The sequence below is a fragment of the Protomyctophum bolini genome (genome assembly GCF_963924005.1).
Source record: "Protomyctophum bolini genome assembly, chromosome: 3".
In the NCBI taxonomy this organism is placed as follows: Eukaryota; Metazoa; Chordata; class Actinopteri; order Myctophiformes; family Myctophidae; genus Protomyctophum; species Protomyctophum bolini.
In genome coordinates this window covers 49,026,444-49,037,464 of record NC_137864.1, presented here as the reverse complement: position 1 = coordinate 49,037,464, position 11,021 = coordinate 49,026,444, and positions in this window count along the sequence as shown.

The following is an 11,021-nucleotide window of genomic DNA, read 5'->3' as shown; positions in this document are numbered from 1 at the left end:
GGACCGTGGGCTATAGCCCATATCGTACGGCATACTATGGCACGCCGCGTTTTTCATCATTTTTGAGGATTTGAAAAAAATGAAAAATGAAAAAAACGGTGGGTTATAGCCATGTTTTTTGAAATTTTGAAAAAAAAAGTTAGCCTCGTTTCTCATCATTTTGGACCGTGGGCTATAGCCCATATCGTACGGCATACTATGCACGCCGTTTTTCATCATTTTTGAGGATTTGAAAAAAATGAAAAATGAAAAAAAACGGTGGGTTATAGCCCATGTTTTTTGAAATTTTGAAAAAAAGAGTTAGCCTTGTTTCTCATCATGTTTGGACCGTGGGCTATAGCCCATATCGTACGGCATACTATGGCACGCCGTTTTTCATCATTTTTGAGGATTTGAAAAAAATGAAAAATGAAAAAAACGGTGGGTTATAGCCCATGTTTTTGAAATTTTGAAAAAAAAAGTTAGCCTCGTTTCTCATCAATTTGGACCGTGGGCTATAGCCCATATCGTACGGCATACTATGGCACGCCGTTTTTCATCATTTTTGAGGATTTGAAAAAAATGAAAAATGAAAAAAACGGTGGGTTATAGCCCATGTTTTTTGAAATTTTGAAAAAAAAAGTTAGCCTCGTTTCTCATCATTTTGGACCGTGGGCTATAGCCCATATCGTACGGCATACTATGGCACGCCGTTTTTCATCATTTTTGAGGATTTGAAAAAAATGAAAAATGAAAAAAACGGTGGGTTATAGCCCCATGTTTTTTGAAATTTTGAAAAAAAAAGTTAGCCTCGTTTCTCATCATTTTGGACCGTGGGCTATAGCCCATATCGTACGGCATACTATGGCACGCCGTTTTTCATCATTTTTGAGGATTTGAAAAAAATGAAAAATGAAAAAAACGGTGGGTTATAGCCCATGTTTTTTGAAATTTTGAAAAAAAAAGTTAGCCTCGTTTCTCATCTTTTTGGACCGTGGGCTATAGCCCATATCGTACGGCATACTATGGCACGCCGTTTTTCATCATTTTTGAGGATTTGAAAAAAATGAAAAATGAAAAAAACGGTGGGTTATAGCCCATGTTTTTTGAAATTTTGGAAAAAAAAGTTAGCCTCGTTTCTCATCATTTTGGACCGTGGGCTATAGCCCATATCGTACGGCATACTATGGCACGCCGTTTTTCATCATTTTTGAGGATTTGAAAAAAATGAAAAATGAAAAAAACGGTGGGTTATAGCCCATGTTTTTTGAAATTTTGAAAAAAAAAGTTAGCCTCGTTTCTCATCATTTTGGACCGTGGGCTATAGCCCATATCGTACGGCATACTATGCACGCCGTTTTTCATCATTTTTGAGGATTTGAAAAAAATGAAAAATGAAAAAAACGGTGGGTTATAGCCCATGTTTTTTGAAATTTTGAAAAAAAAGAGTTAGCCTCGTTTCTCATCATTTTGGACCGTGGGCTATAGCCCATATCGTACGGCATACTATGGCACGCCGTTTTTCATCATTTTTGAGGATTTGAAAAAAATGAAAAATGAAAAAAACGGTGGGTTATAGCCCATGTTTATGAAATTTTGAAAAAAAAAGTTAGCCTCGTTTCTCATCATTTTGGACCGTGGGCTATAGCCCATATCGTACGGCATACTATGGCACGCCGTTTTTCATCATTTTTGAGGATTTGAAAAAAATGAAAAATGAAAAAAACGGTGGGTTATAGCCCATGTTTTTTGAAATTTTGAAAAAAAAAGTTAGCCTCGTTTCTCATCATTTTGGACCGTGGGCTATAGCCCATATCGTACGGCATACTATGGCACGCCGTTTTTCATCATTTTGAGGATTTGAAAAAAATGAAAAATGAAAAAAACGGTGGGTTATAGCCCATGTTTTTGAAATTTTGAAAAAAAAAGTTAGCCTCGTTTCTCATCATTTTGGACCGTGGGCTATAGCCCATATCGTACGGCATACTATGGCACGCCGTTTTTCATCATTTTTGAGGATTTGAAAAAAATGAAAAATGATAAAAACGGTGGGTTATAGCCCATGTTTTTTGAAATTTTGAAAAAAAAAGTTAGCCTCGTTTCTCAGCATTTTGGACCGTGGGCTATAGCCCATATCGTACGGCATACTATGCACGCCGTTTTTCATCATTTTTGAGGATTTGAAAAAAATGAAAAATGAAAAAAAACGGTGGGTTATAGCCCATGTTTTTGAAATTTTGAAAAAAAGAGTTAGCCTCGTTTCTCATCATTTTGGACCGTGGGCTATAGCCCATATCGTACGGCATACTATGGCACGCCGTTTTTCATCATTTTTGAGGATTTGAAAAAAATGAAAAATGAAAAAAACGGTGGGTTATAGCCCATGTTTATGAAATTTTGAAAAAAAAAGTTAGCCTCGTTTCTCATCATTTTGGACCGTGGGCTATAGCCCATATCGTACGGCATACTATGGCACGCCGTTTTTCATCATTTTTGAGGATTTGAAAAAAATGAAAAATGAAAAAAACGGTGGGTTATAGCCCATGTTTTTTGAAATTTTGAAAAAAAAAGTTAGCCTCGTTTCTCATCATTTTGGACCGTGGGCTATAGCCCATATCGTACGGCATACTATGGCACGCCGTTTTTCATCATTTTTGAGGATTTGAAAAAAATGAAAAATGAAAAAAACGGTGGGTTATAGCCCATGTTTTTTGAAATTTTGAAAAAAAAAGTTAGCCTCGTTTCTCATCATTTTGGACCGTGGGCTATAGCCCATATCGTACGGCATACTATGGCACGCCGTTTTTTCATCATTTTTGAGGATTTGAAAAAAATGAAAAATGATAAAAAACGGTGGGTTATAGCCCATGTTTTTTGAAATTTGAAAAAAAAAGTTAGCCTCGTTTCTCAGCATTTTGGACCGTGGGCTATAGCCCATATCGTACGGCATACTATGGCACGCCGTTTTTCATCATTTTTGAGGATTTGAAAAAAATGAAAAATGAAAAAAACGGTGGGTTATAGCCCATGTTTTTTGAAATTTTGAAAAAAAAAGTTAGCCTCGTTTCTCATCATTTTGGACCGTGGGCTATAGCCCATATCGTACGGCATACTATGGCACGCCGTTTTTCATCATTTTTGAGGATTTGAAAAAATGAAAAATGAAAAAAACGGTGGGTTATAGCCCATGTTTTTTGAAATTTTGAAAAAAAAAGTTAGCCTCGTTTCTCATCATTTTGGACCGTGGGCTATAGCCCATATCGTACGGCATACTATGGCACGCCGTTTTTCATCATTTTTGAGGATTTGAAAAAAATGAAAAATGAAAAAAACGGTGGGTTATAGCCCATGTTTTTTGAAATTTTGAAAAAAAAAGTTAGCCTCGTTTCTCATCATTTTGGACCGTGGGCTATAGCCCATATCGTACGGCATACTATGGCACGCCGTTTTTCATCATTTTTGAGGATTTGAAAAAAATGAAAAATGAAAAAAACGGTGGGTTATAGCCCATGTTTTTTGAAATTTTGAAAAAAAAAGTTAGCCTCGTTTCTCATCATTTTGGACCGTGGGCTATAGCCCATATCGTACGGCATACTATGGCACGCCGTTTTTCATCATTTTTGAGGATTTGAAAAAAATGAAAAATGAAAAAAAACGGTGGGTTATAGCCCATGTTTTTTGAAATTTTGAAAAAAAGAGTTAGCCTTGTTTCTCATCATTTTGGACCGTGGGCTATAGCCCATATCGTACGGCATACTATGGCACGCCGTTTTTCATCATTTTTGAGGATTTGAAAAAAATGAAAAATGAAAAAAACGGTGGGTTATAGCCCATGTTTATGAAATTTTGAAAAAAAAAGTTAGCCTCGTTTCTCATCATTTTGGACCGTGGGCTATAGCCCATATCGTACGGCATACTATGGCACGCCGTTTTTCATCATTTTTGAGGATTTGAAAAAAATGAAAAATGAAAAAAACGGTGGGTTATAGCCCATGTTTTTTGAAATTTTGAAAAAAAAGTTAGCCTCGTTTCTCATCATTTTGGACCGTGGGCTATAGCCCATATCGTACGGCATACTATGGCACGCCGTTTTTCATCATTTTTGAGGATTTGAAAAAAATGAAAAAAACGGTGGGTTATAGCCCATGTTTTTTGAAATTTTGAAAAAAAAAGTTAGCCTCGTTTCTCATCATTTTGGACCGTGGGCTATAGCCCATATCGTACGGCATACTATGGCACGCCGTTTTTCATCATTTTTGAGGATTTGAAAAAAATGAAAAATGATAAAAACGGTGGGTTATAGCCCATGTTTTTTGAAATTTTGAAAAAAAAAGTTAGCCTCGTTTCTCAGCATTTTGGACCGTGGGCTATAGCCCATATCGTACGGCATACTATGCACGCCGTTTTTCATCATTTTTGAGGATTTGAAAAAAATGAAAAATGAAAAAAAACGGTGGGTTATAGCCCATGTTTTTTGAAATTTTGAAAAAAAAAGTTAGCCTCGTTTCTCATCATTTTGGACCGTGGGCTATAGCCCATATCGTACGGCATACTATGGCACGCCGTTTTTCATCATTTTTGAGGATTTGAAAAAAATGAAAAATGAAAAAAACGGTGGGTTATAGCCCATGTTTTTTGAAATTTTGGAAAAAAAAGTTAGCCTCGTTTCTAATCAATTTGGACCGTGGGCTATAGCCCATATCGTACGGCATACTATGGCACGCCGTTTTTCATCATTTTTGAGGATTTGAAAAAAATGAAAAATGAAAAAAACGGTGGGTTATAGCCCATGTTTTTTGAAATTTTGAAAAAAAAAGTTAGCCTCGTTTCTCATCATTTTGGACCGTGGGCTATAGCCCATATCGTACGGCATACTATGGCACGCCGTTTTTCATCATTTTTGAGGATTTGAAAAAAATGAAAAATGAAAAAAACGGTGGGTTATAGCCCATGTTTTTTGAAATTTTGAAAAAAAAAGTTAGCCTCGTTTCTCATCAATTTGGACCGTGGGCTATAGCCCATATCGTACGGCATACTATGGCACGCCGTTTTTCATCATTTTTGAGGATTTGAAAAAAATGAAAAATGATAAAAACGGTGGGTTATAGCCCATGTTTTTTGAAATTTTGAAAAAAAAAGTTAGCCTCGTTTCTCATCATTTTGGACCGTGGGCTATAGCCCATATCGTACGGCATACTATGGCACGCCGTTTTTCATCATTTTTGAGGATTTGAAAAAAATGAAAAATGAAAAATATAACCCACCGTTTTTTTCATTTTTCATTTTTTTCAAATCCTCAAAAATGATGAAAAACGGCGTGCCATAGTATGCCGTACGATATGGGCTATAGCCCACGGTCCAATTGATGAGAAACGAGGCTAACTTTTTTTTTCAAAATTTCAAAAAACATGGGCTATAACCCACCGTTTTTTTCATTTTTCATTTTTTTCAAATCCTCAAAAATGATGAAAAACGGCGTGCCATAGTATGCCGTACGATATGGGCTATAGCCCACGGTCCAAAATGATGAGAAACGAGGCTAACTTTTTTTTTCAAAATTTCAAAAAACATGGGCTATAACCCACCGCTTTTTTCATTTTTCATTTTTTTCAAATCCTCAAAAATGATGAAAAACGGCGTGCCATAGTATGCCGTACGATATGGGCTATAGCCCACGGTCCAAAATGATGAGAAACGAGGCTAACTTTTTTTTTCAAAATTTCAAAAAACATGGGCTATAACCCACCGTTTTTTTCATTTTTCATTTTTTTCAAATCCTCAAAAATGATGAAAAACGGCGTGCCATAGTATGCCGTACGATATGGGCTATAGCCCACGGTCCAAAATGATGAGAAACGAGGCTAACTTTTTTTTTCAAAATTTCAAAAAACATGGGCTATAACCCACCGTTTTTTTCATTTTTCATTTTTTTCAAATCCTCAAAAATGATGAAAAACGGCGTGCCATAGTATGCCGTACGATATGGGCTATAGCCCACGGTCCAAAATGATGAGAAACGAGGCTAACTTTTTTTTTCAAAATTTCAAAAAACATGGGCTATAACCCACCGTTTTTTTCATTTTTCATTTTTTTCAAATCCTCAAAAATGATGAAAAACGGCGTGCCATAGTATGCCGTACGATATGGGCTATAGCCCACGGTCCAAAATGATGAGAAACGAGGCTAACTTTTTTTTTCAAAATTTCAAAAAACATGGGCTATAACCCACCGTTTTTTTCATTTTTAATTTTTTTCAAATCCTCAAAAATGATGAAAAACGGCGTGCCATAGTATGCCGTACGATATGGGCTATAGCCCACGGTCCAAAATGATGAGAAACGAGGCTAACTTTTTTTTTCAAAATTTCAAAAAACATGGGCTATAACCCACCGTTTTTTTCATTTTTCATTTTTTTCAAATCCTCAAAAAAAATGAAAAACGGCGTGCCATAGTATGCCGTACGATATGGGCTATAGCCCACGGTCCAAAATGCTGAGAAACGAGGCTAACTTTTTTTTTCAAAATTTCAAAAAACATGGGCTATAACCCACCGTTTTTATCATTTTTCATTTTTTTCAAATCCTCAAAAATGATGAAAAACGGCGTGCCATAGTATGCCGTACGATATGGGCTATAGCCCACGGTCCAAAATGATGAGAAACGAGGCTAACTTTTTTTTTCAAAATTTCAAAAAACATGGGCTATAACCCACCGTTTTTTTCATTTTTCATTTTTTTCAAATCCTCAAAAATGATGAAAAACGGCGTGCCATAGTATGCCGTACGATATGGGCTATAGCCCACGGTCCAAAATGATGAGAAACGAGGCTAACTTTTTTTTTCAGAATTTCAAAAAACATGGGCTATAACCCACCGTTTTTTTTATTTTTCATTTTTTTTAAATCCTCAAAAATGATGAAAAACGGCGTGCCATAGTATGCCGTACGATATGGGCTATAGCCCACAGTCCAAAATGATGAGAAACGAGGCTAACTTTTTTTTTCAAAATTTCAAAAAACATGGGCTATAACCCACCGTTTTTTTCATTTTTCATTTTTTTCAAATCCTCAAAAATGATGAAAAACGGCGTGCCATAGTATGCCGTACGATATGGGCTATAGCCCACGGTCCAAAATGATGAGAAACGAGGCTAACTTTTTTTTTCAAAATTTCAAAAAACATGGGCTATAACCCACCGTTTTTTTCATTTTTCATTTTTTTCAAATCCTCAAAAATGATGAAAAACGGCGTGCCATAGTATGCCGTACGATATGGGCTATAGCCCACGGTCCAAAATGCTGAGAAACGAGGCTAACTTTTTTTTTCAAAATTTCAAAAAACATGGGCTATAACCCACCGTTTTTATCATTTTTCATTTTTTTCAAATCCTCAAAAATGATGAAAAACGGCGTGCCATAGTATGCCGTACGATATGGGCTATAGCCCACGGTCCAAAATGATGAGAAACGAGGCTAACTTTTTTTTTCAAAATTTCAAAAAACATGGGCTATAACCCACCGTTTTTTTCATTTTTCATTTTTTTCAAATCCTCAAAAATGATGAAAAACGGCGTGCCATAGTATGCCGTACGATATGGGCTATAGCCCACGGTCCAAATGATGAGAAACGAGGCTAACTTTTTTTTTCAAAATTTCAAAAAACATGGGCTATAACGCACCGTTTTTTTCATTTTTCATTTTTTTTAAATCCTCAAAAATGATGAAAAACGGCGTGCCATAGTATGCCGTACGATATGGGCTATAGCCCACGGTCCAAAATGATGAGAAACGAGGCTAACTTTTTTTTTCAAAATTTCAAAAAACATGGGCTATAACCCACCGTTTTTTTAATTTTTCATTTTTTTCAAATCCTCAAAAATGATGAAAAACGGCGTGCCATAGTATGCCGTACGATATGGGCTATAGCCCACGGTCCAAAATGATGAGAAACGAGGCTAACTTTTTTTTTCAAAATTTCAAAAAACATGGGCTATAACCCACCGTTTTTTTCATTTTTCATTTTTTTTTAAATCCTCAAAAATGATGAAAAACGGCGTGCCATAGTATGCCGTACGATATGGGCTATAGCCCACAGTCCAAAATGATGAGAAACGAGGCTAACTTTTTTTTTCAAAATTTCAAAAAACATGGGCTATAACCCACCGTTTTTTTCATTTTTAATTTTTTTCAAATCCTCAAAAATGATGAAAAACGGCGTGCCATAGTATGCCGTACGATATGGGCTATAGCCCACGGTCCAAAATGATGAGAAACGAGGCTAACTTTTTTTTTCAAAATTTCAAAAAACATGGGCTATAACCCACCGTTTTTTTCATTTTTCATTTTTTTCAAATCCTCAAAAATGATGAAAAACGGCGTGCCATAGTATGCCGTACGATATGGGCTATAGCCCACGGTCCAAAATGATGAGAAACGAGGCTAACTTTTTTTTTCAAAATTTCAAAAAACATGGGCTATAACCCACCGTTTTTTTCATTTTTCATTTTTTTCAAATCCTCAAAAATGATGAAAAACGGCGTGCCATAGTATGCCGTACGATATGGGCTATAGCCCACGGTCCAAAATGCTGAGAAACGAGGCTAACTTTTTTTTTCAAAATTTCAAAAAACATGGGCTATAACCCACCGTTTTTATCATTTTTCATTTTTTTCAAATCCTCAAAAATGATGAAAAACGGCGTGCCATAGTATGCCGTACGATATGGGCTATAGCCCACGGTCCAAAATGATGAGAAACGAGGCTAACTTTTTTTTTCAAAATTTCAAAAAACATGGGCTATAACCCACCGTTTTTTTCATTTTTCATTTTTTTCAAATCCTCAAAAATGATGAAAAACGGCGTGCCATAGTATGCCGTACGATATGGGCTATAGCCCACGGTCCAAAATGATGAGAAACGAGGCTAACTTTTTTTTTCAAAATTTCAAAAAACATGGGCTATAACCCACCGTTTTTTTCATTTTTAATTTTTTTCAAATCCTCAAAAATGATGAAAAACAGCGTGCCATAGTATGCCGTACGATATGGGCTATAGCCCACGGTCCAAAATGATGAGAAACGAGGCTAACTTTTTTTTTCAAAATTTCAAAAAACATGGGCTATAACCCACCGTTTTTTTAATTTTTCATTTTTTTCAAATCCTCAAAAATGATGAAAAACGGCGTGCCATAGTATGCCGTACGATATGGGCTATAGCCCACGGTCCAAAATGATGAGAAACGAGGCTAACTTTTTTTTTCAAAATTTCAAAAAACATGGGCTATAACCCACCGTTTTTTTCATTTTTCATTTTTTTCAAATCCTCAAAAATGATGAAAAACGGCGTGCCATAGTATGCCGTACGATATGGGCTATAGCCCACGGTCCAAAATGCTGAGAAACGAGGCTAACTTTTTTTTTCAAAATTTCAAAAAACATGGGCTATAACCCACCGTTTTTATCATTTTTCATTTTTTTCAAATCCTCAAAAATGATGAAAAACGGCGTGCCATAGTATGCCGTACGATATGGGCTATAGCCCACGGTCCAAAATGCTGAGAAACGAGGCTAACTTTTTTTTTCAAAATTTCAAAAAACATGGGCTATAACCCACCGTTTTTATCATTTTTCATTTTTTTCAAATCCTCAAAAATGATGAAAAACGGCGTGCCATAGTATGCCGTACGATATGGGCTATAGCCCACGGTCCAAAATGATGAGAAACGAGGCTAACTTTTTTTTTCAAAATTTCAAAAAACATGGGCTATAACCCACCGTTTTTTTCATTTTTCATTTTTTTCAAATCCTCAAAAATGATGAAAAACGGCGTGCCATAGTATGCCGTACGATATGGGCTATAGCCCACGGTCCAAAATGATGAGAAACGAGGCTAACTTTTTTTTTCAGAATTTCAAAAAACATGGGCTATAACCCACCGTTTTTTTTATTTTTCATTTTTTTTAAATCCTCAAAAATGATGAAAAACGGCGTGCCATAGTATGCCGTACGATATGGGCTATAGCCCACAGTCCAAAATGATGAGAAACGAGGCTAACTTTTTTTTTCAAAATTTCAAAAAACATGGGCTATAACCCACCGTTTTTTTCATTTTTCATTTTTTTCAAATCCTCAAAAATGATGAAAAACGGCGTGCCATAGTATGCCGTACGATATGGGCTATAGCCCACGGTCCAAAATGATGAGAAACGAGGCTAACTTTTTTTTTCAAAATTTCAAAAAACATGGGCTATAACCCACCGTTTTTTTCATTTTTCATTTTTTTCAAATCCTCAAAAATGATGAAAAACGGCGTGCCATAGTATGCCGTACGATATGGGCTATAGCCCACGGTCCAAAATGCTGAGAAACGAGGCTAACTTTTTTTTTCAAAATTTCAAAAAACATGGGCTATAACCCACCGTTTTTATCATTTTTCATTTTTTTCAAATCCTCAAAAATGATGAAAAACGGCGTGCCATAGTATGCCGTACGATATGGGCTATAGCCCACGGTCCAAAATGATGAGAAACGAGGCTAACTTTTTTTTTCAAAATTTCAAAAAACATGGGCTATAACCCACCGTTTTTTTCATTTTTCATTTTTTTCAAATCCTCAAAAATGATGAAAAACGGCGTGCCATAGTATGCCGTACGATATGGGCTATAGCCCACGGTCCAAATGATGAGAAACGAGGCTAACTTTTTTTTTCAAAATTTCAAAAAACATGGGCTATAACGCACCGTTTTTTTCATTTTTCATTTTTTTTAAATCCTCAAAAATGATGAAAAACGGCGTGCCATAGTATGCCGTACGATATGGGCTATAGCCCACGGTCCAAAATGATGAGAAACGAGGCTAACTTTTTTTTTCAAAATTTCAAAAAACATGGGCTATAACCCACCGTTTTTTTAATTTTTCATTTTTTTCAAATCCTCAAAAATGATGAAAAACGGCGTGCCATAGTATGCCGTACGATATGGGCTATAGCCCACGGTCCAAAATGATGAGAAACGAGGCTAACTTTTTTTTTCAAAATTTCAAAAAAC